Source organism: Syngnathus acus, chromosome 2 (assembly GCF_901709675.1).
Source record: "Syngnathus acus chromosome 2, fSynAcu1.2, whole genome shotgun sequence".
NCBI lineage: Eukaryota > Metazoa > Chordata > Actinopteri > Syngnathiformes > Syngnathidae > Syngnathus > Syngnathus acus.
Window position 1 is genome coordinate 15,737,920 of NC_051088.1, and position 11,026 is coordinate 15,748,945.

Sequence of the window (11,026 nt, forward strand, 5' to 3'; positions counted from 1 at the left end):
CTTGCAGCCGGATTAGTTACCCGGTAAATTATATCTTTGGCACGTCAAAAGCAGCAACAACTAACTAGCTAGCGCTGACTGTATCCAACACAGCTAGTGAAGGAGGAATGATTTTGAAGGAGGATTGATTTCGTATTATTAATTTCACATTATGTTTTTACGTTTTTGTCATGTTGTTTGATAAATAAGTAAAGCCAGTTGCTCTTGTAGTCACAGATTCAAGTTCTTCTACTTGTTAGCAGTGCAGCAAGCTCCCAAGACGTGCAAGAGGTTTTTCAATGTAATGAGGGCTAATGATGTGGGTGTAAAATAACGTTCAAAAAACAGTGAATGAAATGCTTTGAAGTGATTTTTAGCATATTTCTTTATTGATATTAATTAACAAAATTACGAAGAAGCCTTGCTCGAGGTCAAAATGCATTGTGATAAACGAGAACAACAAACAATCTATCGGAATCATCCATCTTTGTTGTTGACATTCGCGTTCAACGCTTTGAGGTCGGAACTGGGAAAATCCGAGTGGGATGAATCCTGATTTCCCACCCCCTTGGAATGCACCATATATGTACTATATGTTAGTGTGGGGATTTGGATTTGAATGTCGTAATGGATGACAAGCAGGTATTGACAATTAACTGCTTTGATCACTAGGTTAGTAGCTACTTGTTTCCAAACGTTACGAGGCGCACACCATTTTTAACCATCCACAATCTCAGAGAGTATTTTCCAACCGAGGGGAAAATTGTGTTGAGCGAAAGCCCACATCAAATTTGCACCGCCCGCCACTGCAGAACTACCGCTGACCGGAACTGAAATTATGGGTTTATGTGCTCCCCCCAGCACTGTATTAGCCTGGCTGGCTGCCAGGCTTTGCTTGCCACCCCACCATGCTAAGGCGGGCTCTACGCTGCGCCCAATTTGGGTGCGTAGGCACCCAAATTCCACAATGAGGCGACTGAAAAGAATTATAGGTTGTACAACCAGCCTCAGTCTAAAAACCATATTCCTAAATATTGAAGCTTGGGGTAAAAATGTCCCCGAGCCCACGCTGGCCAAGTTCCACTGACTTGACTGAGAGCTGCAGCCAAAGCCGCCTCATCGGTCAATGGGCTGACGGTTGTGGCCCCGCCTTGGGGGAAGCAGCAAATTTGGAACGAGGCGTAGGTGGCGGGGGCAATGTAAACAAAAGCAAGGCCGCCCAACTCGTGGTTAATTCGGCTAGCCACTCAGATCTCTGCCGACGAGCCTGTCCACCTGCGATACCAGACCCTAAGTTTGGGAGTCAGGACTGTTGCATTTTATCAACCACGGAAACCTGGCAACCGATCCGATTTCCCAATCTTCAGTGCAACTTTTCTTGAGGCAAATGGCAGCACAAAGTCAAGTTTCATCACCTGAGCATTCCAGTAATGCACAGACTACAAAACTAATCACTTCATTGCATGCATTGGTCGATCGATCAATAGATATTAGGTTATGTATAATAATAATAATATCATTATTACTATTATTATTATTATTATATTGTACAACAAATATTAACACACAAACAACGATAGCCAAGAAATGCTTTGAAATGAAGACAAAACAGTGCAAAAAATTGAAATCACAATTACAATTGTTACATTCCATGATTAAAAATTGGCATAATCATAAAAAAAAATATGAATTAATATCCAATGCACTATGTTTGTTTGAACAAGGAAACCATGCATGTTTGGAGTAAGAGAAATTTACATAATTAGGGTATTTCAAAGAAATTTATTTGTCTTCATATTTGTATACATTTAAATGTGTTTTTGTTATGTACCAAAGAAACAAATGATTGTTTGAATTATCGTGACTTCAATTATGAACAAAATCATCGTGATTTCTATTTTTTTTTCATAATTGAGCAGCCCATTGTTGGAAATAAATGATTACCATTTAAGTCTGTGGATAGTGTTTGGATCTGCAGAGAAAGATTTAAAGGCCCTGAAAGCACACCACTGGTGTGTATATATCGCTGGCGTCTGCTGATGCTACGATTTGGTAAAAAAAATCATTTTTCAAAAGTTGATACTACTGGCCAATCCACCCGTGAAGGTCTTGCTTTTCAAAAATTATTGGCCATATGTATGTATAATTTTCTTCGGATTTAACTAATTTGAATAGTTTGGGCTTTGGGAGCGATATTACATGTTGCTTATTATTAAACATGACTAAAGTTACAGCCGTACTACTGTACCATATCAAATTGAACCAAATTGAATTGTTAAATTTTAAAATTGTTTTATCCCTGAATCATACCAAATATTTTTATGGGGAGTTGCACACCCCTAATATATCCACACAGTGTCTATAGAATTGTCTATGCTACACAGTAGCAAGTCTAGTATATGCAGTGTATAAATAGCATTCATATAGCAGGAGCATATTATATCGTATAAATAAACATGCACTGTATGTTTTGTGTATATTTCACACATGTATCAACCCCAAGTTTAATTTATATGTATTTTATACAGTATGTATATCATGTATATACTACTATATCATGTATAGTATGTGTGTATCGACTGCATGTGTGTGTACAGGAGAAAAAGACTCACGCAACCGCAGCCAAGTAGAGACTGTGGAGAAGAAGAAAAAAATACTGAGATGTCCACAACTTAGAGGCTCATTATAAATGAGCACATGTATTTAGTTGATCAAAACTGCTTAAGTCATACTTGCTGGAGTGGTTTGAACTGATAATAGGGACATTTGTTCCTATTTTTATGACCGCCGTCAAGCAGTGTCATGTCCTGATCAAGACAGACTCAAGTAGCAATGACTATACTGTAATTATTATTCATAACTAAGCAATATGATGACATCATGCGTCACACAAGTTATCACCACAGACCATGCATCTGTCCGTGGCTCAACCACAAATGACTTTTCCTTGAGCTCAATGGATCGCTGTTGGTGACGTCAGACGTGATCAGTCACTTTATCGATGATCACGAAGTGGAGTCACAGGTTGATTGATTGATTGATTGATTGATTAATTGATGGATTGACTGATTGATTGATTGATTGATCGATCGACTGGATCCTTCACGGGGCAATCCGCTTTCATTCAACACTTCAATGCAATGTGACGTGACTTTATTGATCGCTGATAAGCCGCAACACTCCCCTCCCCTCCAGCAGCACATGGAGGTGGAATGACAAACGTGGACCAAGCCTTGGTCTCCCCCAACCCTTCGACCCCCCCCCTTTGTTCTTTAATGGATCAGTGTCTGGAGTCCCTCTGCTTGGAGGACACCCCCCCACTCCTCACACACACACACACACACACAGATACCTCCCCCTTTTTATCCCAGCACACGGACTCGCACAGGCATTAATGGTCTCTTTAACCTCCTCCCTTTTTTTAAGGGGGGGGGGGGGGTGCCCCGTCCCCCACCAGGCACGAGGACACCAACGTTCCGCGTGTCGTGGGTCAAAGCGAGCAGCCCCACCTGGGTTAATCGCCTCCCTTCTCTGCTTCCCAATGCAATGGAGGGGAAATGGTGAAAAAAGGCGCACAAAACCACAGCACGATATGAGCGTGGATGCGCGCGTGGAAGCGAGACACCGTCATCCAATGCGACCCCCCACGCCTCACCTCCCTCTATTTTCCACCCCCCAACCTTTCCCTTTCCCACTACCACCACCATGAGTTAGCGGACGTACCTGGAAGCAGACAGGAGGGAGGGTGTGTGGGGGGTTGGAGGTCCAGTTAGCTCGTGAATCCAAAGTGTCTCGTGTTGCGTTCTCCTCTCATGAAGGCTGCTCGAGACCAGCCGGTACGGCAGAGATCAATCGCAAAACGGCTCCGGGGCTACTGGTACCGGTAGCGACGACAACAGGGCGGATAATCCAGAGGAGAGAGATAGACAGCGACGGCCCGCCTGCTCGTTCACACTCAACCTGCTTCGGCACGGCTCGGCTCGGCTCGGCTCTGTGTGTGAATGCGTGTGAGTGTGTATGTGTGTGCGTGTATGCGCCCCCCCACCTCCGTGGAACGTGCCACTCCTCTGCTCATACAAGGGGAAGTTAAGTTATTTTGCTGAGACATATTTTATGACATACTATTTTAATGTTTGATAACTTGCAATACGACATTCCATGTGTCTTGCGTGGAGTGACGTCATATTTAACTTAAACACGTCACTTTCAAAGCAAAGAACCTCCCCCCAAAACTGCGAGTGAATGGTACGCTCCATCCAGATTCTGCTGTTTTCCCCCTCTTTAAGCAGATGTGAAGAGAGGGAGCGAAAGGGAGAGATTGGTGCAGCACTTTGGATGGAGAAAAGCAACATGGACGACACGCACACGCACACACACGCGCACACACACACGCACACTTTCATCACACATTACACACCATTAAAGACAAATATGAGGAGGACAGAAAAATGGATGGATGAACACATATACGGTTCCTAAGGTGCAGGAGACCTAAGGTAAAAGTGTATAAATAGTGATGATGTCACCAAAGACAGAAAGCAACACATTACAGCGCAGCATTACAAGTCCAGTTCACTATGTCAAATACGCCCCCTAGTGGCTGTGCAGTGTATAGACCTTTTTCAGAGACAAATGGAAATAAAAAGGTTGAACCAATTGAAGTTATACCTAATTAGTTAATAATGGACGGTACATTTCCCTGAGTTGTGTGCAGGCAAGATGGATTTAGTTCAAACACCCTTAGTTCTGACCAGACTGAGTGAGATGATACTTTCTTGGAATGCTGATAACTTTGGTCAGATGAAGCAGAGTACGGATAAGGACAAATAATGCACTCATCCCCAGCCAATGGCAGGGCAATTGGAACATTCACATGGAAATGTCAGGGCACATGTGGTCTGTGGACAGACAAAATGGACTAATCACCAGTAAATGTCAAGGTGCATATGTTTGACAGACAAACATTGACACCAAATTCACCTTTATTGACAAGTTAGAGTCTTTGGGAAACTAAGCTAATAGGATAAATGCTCATTAATATTCAGAGACAAGGTGTTAATTAAGATGCTAAAGTCTGCTTCATATTCATCAGCTATTTGCTAATCTTAGAAGATTAATGTTCCTCAATATGGGGGAGAGGGGTAATTGCTAAATTATGGTATTAGACTTCTCTATGTCCAGGGATTATTTGTAAATTTTCCAACTTCGCTGTTGGACAAATAATGGACTGGATGTCAATAGGGAAGTGCAACAAGTACACAAGCATTCACACGCACATTTATACCTATGAACAATTTAGGGTCTTCATTAAAACATGTTTTTGAAAGCAAAACTGAAATGACTGAAGAGCTGTTATTCAAACCAGCAACCTTTTGACTGTAAAGCAGAGTTGGAAAGCATGACTCTGTCTCAGCCAAACTCAAACCACCCTTTTGGATTCGACTGCTGACTCAGGCATATCCTCGAGCATCATCATAGTCCAAAAAACATATTATTCATTGGTCTTTAGGTTTATGCAAAGATAATAAAACGTGTATGAGTGCGTGGGTGCGTGCTGATTACTATGACAACTGCCTCCTCATCAGTGATGACTGATGGGTCACATGGTCGCAGGTTGTGAGCCAGCAGAACCAGCAGCATTCCTCGGCGGAGGCCCCGGCCCAAAATAACGTCTGCTGACTTTTAAGGTTTCAACATTGAGGCCTGTAATCATTCCACCGCTTCTCCCCCTGTCATTTTCTTCACTTGATGTTTTCATTTTTTTCCACTTTAACACACGCGCACACACGCACGCGCACACACACGCACACACACACACAAAGAGGTGGGCTGAGAGGAAAAGAAGGAGGGAAGGAGACAAAAAAGATGGCCAGGAAAAAAGAACCACAGATGAGGAATGCTTACTTCTGTGGTTGGAAGAAGCAGGAAATGACATCGTGACAAGGACCGCTACTTCCCATGCAACATGGACACCTCTCAAGACTGTGACAGAGCAGCAGAAACGGAGGCTGGGCAATGGTGATGATGAGGTTGTTGCCGTGGTTACCAATGAGCTTCACTTTGACCTGATTGTTTAAAAAATACAACAACAAGCAGGGGAAACTTGAAAGAGGAGCTGCTCTGTTGCCTAGCAACAAGCTCTGCTTTCGAAATCACATCATGACGTGAAATCGAATCACTCATCGCGCTCGTTTTTTCAGTCTCACGTCTGCTTCCCTCTTCATGTATGTGCATGCTATGCTCCAGCTTGTGTGGACAGGCTACACGCTACCTTCCTAAATCCTTCTCAGTGTCGTTGCTGACATGCCAAATGATTCCATAATGTGTCTAATATGTACGGAAGAGGATTAGGGCCAGTGAAGAAAAAAAACTGGGGGGAGGGGGGTGACAGGATTCTGACATTTTTACTCAGAATTCTGAGAATAAAGTCAGAATTCTGACTAGTCACAGAATTCTGACCTTATTCTCAGAATTCCGACTTTAAAGTTCACAGAATTCTGACTAAAGTGGGAATTTTCACTTTAAAGTCAGAATTCTGACTTTATTCTCAGAATTCTGACTTTATAGATTACATTAATTACTTACTTTAAAGATTAATGTTCATCTTTATTCAAGGCCTAGTTGATAAGATAGTAGATGAAATGCTCATGTTTATGTTTCAGACAAAGTGTAGAAAATGTGTTTTATTTTAGACACAAATGAACATACATGGTATAAATTCTGAATAATGTCATGTCCAGCCAGCAGGTAGCGGCCTTGGTCCCCTTGGCTTCTGTACACGGTTGTTAAATTCTAAAACAGAACCCAAATTATATGCCATTAACAGATTTTAAGTTGAAATGAAATCGTTATAAGATGCAACATTATCTTACATTCTTCCCGCCTCACTCATTTGTTGCCTCTTTTCCTCCCTCATTATGTTTTTTTCTTGTTCAATTGTCATCACTTCCTTTCCTTTGTCTTCCTTTGTTGACTTCACCTCTTTCCTTGTTACATCTTTCCTTGTTCACTTGTCACCTCTTTCCTCATTTTTCCTCTTCTGTCCGAGTTCACTTTTCACCTCTTTTTTTCTTTGTCCTAGTTCCAAACTTACTTCTCACCTATTTCCTCATTCACTCATCACCTATTTCCCCGCTCACTTGTCACATCTTTCTTAGGTAGCTCGGAAAACATTAAAAGACTGTCCACTGACCGAGGCTGTCACGCACGCACGTGTTGTTCATATCAGTCACCGAAGTGGACAGGTCTTCGTAATCGCCGTACGTGCCTGGAAGGAGAGTGTTACAATAATCATAATATTAATAACAATAATAATAATACACCTAAATCTTGATTTTACGTGGACTTTGGGGTCCAGGATTTGGGAATCGCATTAACCCCGAAAGTGCGTTGTATAGAAAGTCCTGATTTTTAGAAAGACATGTTTTGAGGCAGCCGAAGGGGTCTGTTTGTCGTCCATCACTGTGAATGCTCACCACACATCCATGTCTGTCGACATTTTATTAGAAGAGAAATAATACGCAGATGACAGTATCTGGCAGATTGAGTAAGTCATTTTGATGCTATATGAATTGGATGGAAGAGAGAATCAAGCAGCCACTTATTCTACGACTGTCTACACTCTTTGAGTGTGTAGATGAGGTGCTTCCGCAAACTTCCCCCTTTCCGAATCAAAAACGCATTTATTTAGCTTCGTACCGTCCTTATATCATCCATTTAAAATATTACTTGAAAATGTATTGATGACAAAAAAATTGGGGTCCATGATTAAACTCTGTTAGAGAGAAAGTCGCGTAGGATCGAAGAAAGTAAAATTGAGATTTAGGTGTAAGAAAAAGAATGATTTCTGTGAATACTCAGTATTTTGAATGATTTGAATTGATTGAGAACTGTACATGTAAAATAAAAATAAAAGTGAAATATAAAATTAAAGAATTTTGCTCTTTATTTTTTGCATTCTCACAATCAAAGTATAATTTGTATTTAAAAAGCGCCTTCCAAGCGAACAAAGAACACTTAATAAGAATGAGACCTTGCTAACATGCTGGGTGGGTTGGGTTGCTCATTACCTGACACCTGCGCCGCACCAGCGCTAACTGTTAATCCCGCTAATCCCGTCGTGCGTTTGGCAGTACAAGCTGAGCTCACACCGCTCTCTGGAGTTCCGACCATGCTGTACAACGGCACTGGTATCGTCGGTGGATCGTTGTCATAGTGATGGGAGCTGTGCAACATTCTTGCAACCGTCCAAAGAAAGGGAACAGGAAAAGAGGTGATGATTGAAGGAGGGAAGAAGAAAATAAGGGATGTGGGACAGAGGTGACAAGTGAGCAAGGTACGAACGACACGAAGGAAGGGAGGAAAGAGGTGTAAACATGGACAAGGAAAGAAGGTGACAATTAAGTGAACAAGGAAAGAGATGAGAAAGGAAGGAAGGAAGGAAGGAAGGAAGGAAGGAAGGAAGGAAGGAAGGAAGGAAGGAAGGAAGGAAGGAAGGAAGGAAGGAAGGAAGGAAGGAAGGAAGGAAGGAAGGAAGGAAGGAGATGACATAAACAAGGAAGGAAGGGGGATAAAGAAAGGTCTATGAATGGCTGCATTACCTGTTTTCAGGTGGTGGGTGTGGTTTAGGCTTGTTGACGACAGCGTACGTCACCTCACTCATGTCGTCAATGATGTTGCAACTCTACGCGGTGAGACAAGACAGGTCAGCCATGCGGAAGCAAACTAAGTTGAATCACTCTTTTTTCACCCCTTGCTTACTCGTTGGGTATGCACATTATGGAGAAAATGCTCAATGTAAATCATGTACTGCAGACATAATAAAACCCATATAATTATGAATAAACAAGCAACTTGTCAACTGGTCACCTTTTTTCTTCTTCCTCCTTGCTCTTCGCATCATCCTTCCCTGTTCTTCTCTGTTCTCTTTCTGTCTTTATGTATTAGTCCTAGTTAACGTCTCCCTGTTTTACTTTCTTCTTCTTTTCATCACTAGCAGGTCACAGAGCTTTACATCACGCGCACACAAACCAACAACGCAAAATTCAAGAAAAAGTTTGCCAACCTGGGAGTTGATTGAATTCTCTATGCTTGTCGTTCGCAAAGATTAAAAAGTGAAGTCCTGCCTAACAGGAGATTCACTTCACTCTCTGATTTGCATGGAGGAAGTTTCACATCCTCTTTTCTTGTCACAATGTACATATGTCACACCTCTTGTCAACCAATCAGCACCAGCCAGACATTGCATTTCATGCAAGCAATGTCACGTGACGCTCAGAGAACAGCTGGTGTATGTAACTGTAGCAACTGGCACACATAAGCGACTGTTGGATCACTGAAGCATATAACGGCTCATTTAATATTTAACATTCACTCACCTTCACACAAAAACGCACACACACAAACACACTTGTGGATAATATGAAGAAAGACATCTGTATGTTCCATAAACTGCATCAACTTCTCACAGCACCAAGGGGTGGTTGTGGTATTTTTGCACTAAATGCTGCAGTACTGTGGCAGTGTTGTGCTAATTGTGCAAGAACTGTCATGGGCTGTGTCCAACTGTTTCCTATATTGAGGGGTTACCCCATTTTGTAGGGGTGTCAGAATGTCCAAAGAGCATGAATGTAGGACATGCAAAATCACCCAAATGCAAAAGTAGGATGTACGCTAACCTTCTTCTACAGAAGAGTGACGTTGCACAATGAAGGAGACGTCACAACAAATAAATGAATTTGAGTGGATGGTTTGTTTTGAACCAAGGCTCAGTCGGGGTGAAGGGCGTGCTCTCCAAATCTACTTTCTCAGCGTGTGTGGCTTTCCAGGTGAGGATGTTACAATCACATTGCAGCTGGGCTTTCATAATGAATTCATAATAAAGCATCAATGATGACTATTTTCTACATCTGTCTTATACTGCCCCATGTGGCTAATGCAGCACAGTACAAGCTGATACCTGCTTAACTTAATAAAACGGTAAAAAGTACGATATTATGGCGTGCTAAATTGCCTAATTAAATTACAAATAACACATTTTGTTGAAATTTTTGGTAAGAAGGTTGGAACGCATTAATGACATTTTCACTCATTTCAGTGGGAAAAGATTATTTGGTTTGCAATTGTTTTGATTTACTGGCATAGTCACGGAAGGAATTAAATTCATATCTCAAAGAACCAACCAACCAAACAAACAAACAAACAAAACCACAGTACATTATAGTGTATACTTGTTAATTTTAACTACGTAAAGCACTTTGTGATACTTCTGTTAAAAGTGACAAATAAAATATTCTTACTTCCTCTTGTTTTGCTACTGAAAACAGATGAGGGAGGTTGCAAATAAAGAAATGAGATTTTAGCAGTGAAATCTTCAGATCAGGTCAGACTTCTTTTACCTTCCATTCTTTTACTGTAGTACAGTAATCCCTCGTTTATCGCGGACAATTGGTTCCAAAAACCACCCGCGATTAGTGAAATCCGCGAAGTACGGTCACCAACAAGAAGTACTGGGCAGGCTAACGAGTTAGCGGAAAGATGCTAATTCGCGATCGCGCTAACACGCGAAAGCGGCCTTCTAAAGGAATGTAAACGAACATTTGGAGTAATACTACATTGTCCTAAAGGTTAGACACATGTTTCCTCAATTTAGAAGTTTTATTTTGACTTTTAAATGTTTTTTTTTAATTTTGAAAAAAAAAAAATCCGTGATGTAGTGGAGCCGCGATAAACGAAACGCGAAGTAGCGAGGGATCACTGTACATGTGTGCAGGTGAATCATTTGGCTGCACGTCACGTACCTGTTGTCGCTCCGGTGACGCTCATTACACAACATGAGCATTCCCTGCGTGCGGTATTATAATAAACGAAGTTGTCTTCTTACCGACATGTGATTGTTTCGACACGAAGGAGACATTTTGTATTTGCAAATATATAGATTAAAAAAATATATATATATCATAAACGATGACGTCACACGTACTAGTGGGTGAATGTCGTGATCGGAAGAAGCATCCGAGTGGGAGCTCTGGCCCGGATTTCTTCCTGT

At 41.6% G+C, this 11,026-nt stretch overlaps 1 protein-coding gene across 1 annotated transcript in view; it reads right to left on the minus strand.

The window, feature by feature from the left end:
* Positions 1 to 3,985, minus strand: part of plxna3 (plexin A3) — a 32,993-nt gene extending 29,008 nt beyond the window's left edge. Inside the window, exon 1 of the mRNA XM_037278756.1 lies at positions 3,703 to 3,985. The gene's annotated coding sequence lies outside the window, so the exon portion shown is untranslated. The remainder of the gene's footprint in view (positions 1 to 3,702) is intronic.
* Positions 3,986 to 11,026: the final 7,041 nt, after the last annotated feature.